Here is a 6,000-nt window from a genome sequence, read left to right on the forward strand (position 1 = left end):
TTCAAAAGTTCGAAGGTGCGCCGAACCAGTCGAAACCCGAGGTTCGATATCAAACGTCAGGTTCGACAAACGCTACAATTCGCCGAAACCAATGAAGCCGAGCCAAGAGCGCAACATTTCTTACCGGGTGTAATACGGGAACCCCTCTTCTTACCAGCGACTAAATCAACCACGCCCACTGAATGGGACGCGATCCTAGGATATCTGAGTGCGTAATCGGTATAGTCGGCAATAAGAAACTCAAAAATTCACAAAGACAATTCGATCGCCATTACGGTGCACTTTTCTCGCACCTTGATTGACTCCATTCGTCCGTAACGTCGGCTGTGTCTGTACCTAAACTACGTTCAAGCTTTTGGCTTCGTCATTCGTTCTTTGGCCTTCTGAGTGGCTAATGCTTGTGCACAGAAAGCGTCTGCGCACGCGTGCACTCTCGCCCTTAGTCTTGCTTCCTGATGTCGCCATTCCCGGAGGGAAGCGTACCGCACGACCAAAACAATCAGCACTGAAATAAGGGTTATTGCGCAGTCCAGCTAATAAACAATCGTAGTGGGAAAAAAAGAAACCTTAAGACTTTCAGACGCTGTTGTGTTCTCCCCAGTAGTGCCACTAAATAAGCTACGCTTCAGAGTAACGACACTTGGCCATATTGTGTCTTAAAATCATGGTTTTCAGTTATCTGAAGATTTATCTGAAATTACAGAAAACGCTTTTCCGCCCTCCACAGATGTTTAAAGAGTTGGCGACTGAGCAAATCAATATTACATGAGCTTCCTTACACCGAATCTAATGCTGAGGAAGTCCCACTTTTGAACCATGACGATCGGCAGCTGCGTCTGCCCTGCATACGAGCCAAGATGGCGGCGCCCACAACAATGTCGGGGAACGGAGTGCCGATACTCTAAGCGCAGCTCATTTAGTGGCTCTAGTCCCCAGTTGTTGTCCCTAATCTTAAAAATCCCCTAAAAAAATATTTGTTTAACAGTCTGCTTGGGACACGCTTGTCAAAAAATAAGTCTTACGCGAAAAAAAACAAATTTATAGCAATATTGACGGCGATCAAATTATTTGAAATTCCGCGCACAAAGTTCATGACGTCACGGAATGGTCATTCGCTCTCTGACCTCAACGAGATGGTCATTCGCTCCTTCCACCTCAATGTGAAGGCGAAGCCAATCCATCTCTTCTCCACGCGCCCGAAATGCCAAGAGAGAAAACAAGCGAAAATGAGATGGCTACCGACTAAATCGCGTCTCGCGCCATCAATATTGCTCTAAAAAAAAATTGTTTTTTCGCTTAAAATAGCTTCCAAACAGCTCCCAAACAACCCTTCAGAGGGCGCTCGTGAATCGAACAAGTATTGGGTGCATGAATGGGTGAGTTCGGCCATACATTGGGCGCTTTAAGTTCGTGAGCTCCAGACTCCGACCATCTGCGCTTGAGCGCGCGGGTTCGGAGCGGAGCTTAACGGCGCACTTTCGTACCGAGGCGCCACCTGACGCCTATTTTTTTAATGTTTCCGGTTCCGGTTTTCCGGCGCGCGCTTAAACACGGCACCCGTCTCGTCGAAACAAGCTCTGTAACGTCGAAGAAGTGTTTGTTCGACGACGACTTCGATGAAATAAGCGCGCGGAGACGGCAGCAAGAGCTTGTATTTGTGCTGCACGCTGTTGGTGCGGCGATTAAAGGCACGCCGAACGCCTTCTGAATTCCCAAAAGCCTTAAAGAATGACGGCTGAATAGCCGAATTCATTGGCTCGCCTGATCCTGAAATTGCGGTAAGATACATGAAGAACTTTGACAAACATTTGAAGGATGTATGCATACCTTTCTACACCAGCACCATGCCTTTTTATTTTTTATTTTTCCACAATGACGGAACGATTGCACGAGCTGCCAAGCGATCGCCGTTGAAGTATCCATCCAAGCAGGCGCGACTTGCGCGTCCGAGGGAGTCCCTAAATGCTTCGGCGCAAGCACGAACGACGCCGAGAGCTCTGAGCACTGCATGGTAGCGCAGAACGAGCAGCTCCTACCCACGACCGGCCTACCTCGGTGCCATTCCTGGCTAGGCCGGAACCTTTTGGCCGCGGGGTTCGGTTAGTGCGGTCGCGGTCGCCGAGGCGAGCGCGGTGGCATCCTCGGAGCAGAGCCTCGGAGCGTTCGGAAGCGGACTCGCTCGCCAGGGATTGAGCACACCCGACGCCTCTGGTCCAGAGTGGCCCGGCGGCCCGGCCCGGAGCCCAAAACGCTTGGGTTTTGATGTTCCTTCCGTCTCGTGCGAGACCACGCGTGAAACCACCGCGAGTAACCGCGAGACTGGCCGCGAGGGCGGAAACGCCGTCATCTCACCGGAAACCGACCTGTTCGAGCTCTCGCGCACCATCTCCGACGACCAGGGGGGGTAAAGGTGGGTGAGGAGGAGTGGCAAATCCCGTGCGCCGACCATAGAGTTATTACAATAAACGCTAGAGGCTCAGCTGGCGCTAGTGTGCTGTTGCATTTTGAAGCAGACAGCAAGCAGTCAGAAATTGACTTCCGGTAATGCATTTCTATGGAAAAAAGCGAGTGCATTTTCTCTCGGCGCTCGATTATAAGAGCAAATATCACGAATAATTTGTACGTACTAAGCACATTGGAGCATTTCTCAGTCACGCAGACGAAATAATTGGTCAGTTACAGTATTTTTATTTGAAATTTGTGGCATGAAAAACAATGTTAAAACCCCTTCGTACGTGTATTTATGTGCACTGTCGTACACTGTTAGCGCGAACACGGCGTCGACGCTTTCCAGCATGGGGGATATACCTGTCAAACGAACGAAGGACACATGAAAAACCAAGAGAGACGGCAAGAACTACGCAGTAATACTGGATAAGCAACTCCTTGTGCACGCAGACGATCGAAATAAATTGAAAGCCACGTAATATAGTCAGATTTGCAATAAATAAGCACTGCTTTATTCTTTCTACTCATGATTATGTGCGAAGATGCTTGTTCTGGGTTCAAATCATCACCCGCACGCTCCAAATCTTTGCAAATAGGGGGAGCCAGAGAGCAGATGCCCGATAATAACTGCCTGTCATAGGAAATAATAAAAACGACACACCTTTCGTAGCTCGCATGCTTTATTTTTTGCGTTCGAATGTTTCTTTAACCGATCGTAAAGATGCACGACGAAGTCAGTTTCATTCAATGACAGGACGGGCATATTAGGAATATATAAGCACCACCGCAATGCTAGCAAACCTTGAAAACACTCTATATTCCTTTCGATCGTTAGTTTGCTTAGAATGGTAGCTCGTTTTCACATACCTTGCTTGAAACAGAGGTTTGGGCCTGAAATAGAGCGAAGTTTAACATCGCTTAGTGGTAAAGAACAATGCTGTAACTAAAGCAATTACACTTTCACCATACCAATAAAGGCACATACTATACGGTACAACCAAAATGACAAAAGTTATTCATGTTATTTTCCTGCGAAAAGACAAAATTCACGCGGGTTTTCCCATAGGAATAGGCTCCTTGCACATGACGTCATTTCCGATACCCTCCAGAGAAGAGGGGGAGAAGGAGCTCCCCTCTTATCAGGACCCTCCTTTGTGCCTTCTGGATTTGCACAGGCGTCGCTATTCTCCTCCCAGAAGATTATAGAAGATTAACCCGTCGCTCAAAATTCTTACAAAAGCAGCTTCCCTCTCCTCCTTTTACTTGGTGTGCAAATGTGTGCGATGTGACGTCAATGCAAGGAGCCTATACACAGGGAGGCTGGAAATGTAGACTGCATGCTGTCTGCTTCAATTTGCAACCGCAAGTCCCGTAGACACTAGCGCCAGTTGAGCCTCTAGCGTTTATTGTAATAACTCTATGGCGCCGACATCCTGGGTCCCGAGTGAAAGATCGCGAAAGAGAGCGACAGAACACGAGAGAAAGAAACCAATGTTGCCAGCTGAAGGACGGCAGTCGCAATGGTAAATGTGAAGACTGAAAACTCTCAGCAATATAGACAGTGATAATTTAACGTTGTAAACTGAATTTTGAGCTATTCTAACGCTTATAAAAAGCAGTATACTCATTGCACTGCATTAACTTCCCTTCTGTTAAAATCTCGGAAATCTGGTGTTTGCTCGGTTTCCTTAGGTTTCGTATTCCAGGGGCGCGCCCACTCGCGCCCCGCCCGCGAGAACGGTTATCTGGTTTAGTTTAGCGTTGATGTAAAGCCGTACATCTGCGCGCTAAGCAAAAAAGAAAGCTTCGAAAGGAACGCGAGTATCTTTCCATCGGTAAGTTCGCGGATTGTTGTTCATAAAACTGCTCTGGTAATACAATTATATTCGAAAAATCGAAGGAAGTTGGTAACAATGTGTGGGGCCCCGAGGGTCTGCCTGCATGCTCCGCCGCTTGCGGCAGCCAGAATGCATGGGAAAATGGCGGATCTTTTCCTCTAGTGTTAGTATGTACGATCTCTATGCCGACGACGAAGCTGGCCGAGCGCGCTCCGCCAGCGTGCACCGGAAGTGAGACGATGTCGTTTAGTTTAGCTCGAGTGCACTCTGACCGCTGGAGCGCGCTCGAGCGCCTTAACTTAACGCGCCCATTGGTTTGAATAGACGACTCGTGTCCAACCCTGTGTCCAACCATATGCCGCGAAACAGCCCCCAGTGGTGGTCGTGAGCTCTAAAAATGCGACGCGACTAATTTCAGCCGTATTAGCGTCGCCAGAGTAAAAACTCTTGGTGACTGAAAACTTGGCGCATGTGAGGTTTTTGGCGCGTCCATATTCAACAAAACAATAAACGAACGTGCGCTCCAAACCAGAGCAAACTGCTTAGCTGCAGCGATCATTGCTGCAGATTCGCTATGCTATAGGCAACCTGCAATGCAGTTTGGCGCTACACGTTGCGCCATCTAGCGACTGCAAAATAAAGAAACTGGGTAGGCCAGGACTACGCGGGTCGCGGGGGCTGCGGGCAGACGTATGCAGAAACCACGTGTGAACGTTGCATTTCGGATCGGCGTGAGTTTTTTTTTTTTTTATCTGTTTTTCGTAAAAGTAAGTCCCAACTTCACGTCTCCATAACCTCACCGGGTTCCTGTGACATCTCGCCTACTCCTGGAGTTCTTCCAAAAAATAAACATTGCTACTGCTGCATGAAGACGGCCAAAGTCGCGAAGGTGACTCAAGGATCAAACTTCACCGCTTCCCCAGCTTCCCTTCGAGATCTTGGGAAGCGACACGGCGACAAAAGTGGATTACTGCAGTGCCACGCAACAAGTAAGTGAATTTTACCGAAACTGTTGGGAGGGAAGTGAACGAAAATATATGTGCAGGCTTGGAAAGTGGTCGGACGAATTCATTTTGCGGACTACTCGGCAAAATAACATATTTATACAAATTGTATTACGAGTCGCTTTGACAGCCACATTAGGGAAATACGATTGGAACAATCGGGGCGATTGTTGCTTCGCTTTGGCGTCGAGAATCGGGCGATCAGGTCTTCAAGCGAAAGGCTTGTCGGCCCGTTCCGGCACTCCTAGTGCCGTTCGGCACGCGTGGTCGCAACCAAAACCTTCCAAACCTGCGAGTTTTCAAATAGTGGATTTTCGTAGCACAAAATTTTGTTTGTTTCAGCAACCAAATTTAATGCTGAGTCTGGTAACAGTTGTGACGGCATGCAGAAAGCAGGATGCTAAAGTTTTACTTTAGAAAAATCTCATGCGAAGCGTAAATATCCTTTTTACGCCTACACTTCGTTGCCTGTCGCCATTTTACACCAGGCTTTGCACTGTGCGTACGGTTCTGTAGCATGCAGAGTTTGGTTCTAATTACCCAAATTTTATTCTAGTGTGTGTGGGCGTCGGGAGGAGAGGACGGCAGAGCGAGGCGCGAGAGGGGCCAGCCGGCGAGGAAAGAGGAAGAGCGTGCTGCGCGAGGCTGGGGCCGGGCAGGAACGATAGAGCTGTTCTAGCTGGTCTGGCCCATGGCGATTCCCGGGAGCA

The 6,000-nt window shown here is 48.6% G+C and overlaps 1 protein-coding gene across 1 annotated transcript in view; it reads left to right on the top strand.

Annotated features, from left to right (window-relative positions):
* Positions 1 to 6,000, top strand: part of LOC115332840 (cytochrome P450 3A43-like) — a 44,396-nt gene that overhangs the window by 14,806 nt on the left and 23,590 nt on the right. The window lies entirely within an intron of this gene.

The sequence above is a fragment of the Ixodes scapularis genome, unplaced genomic scaffold (assembly GCF_016920785.2).
Source record: "Ixodes scapularis isolate PalLabHiFi unplaced genomic scaffold, ASM1692078v2 PGA_scaffold8__174_contigs__length_109621045, whole genome shotgun sequence".
Lineage (NCBI taxonomy): Eukaryota > Metazoa > Arthropoda > Arachnida > Ixodida > Ixodidae > Ixodes > Ixodes scapularis.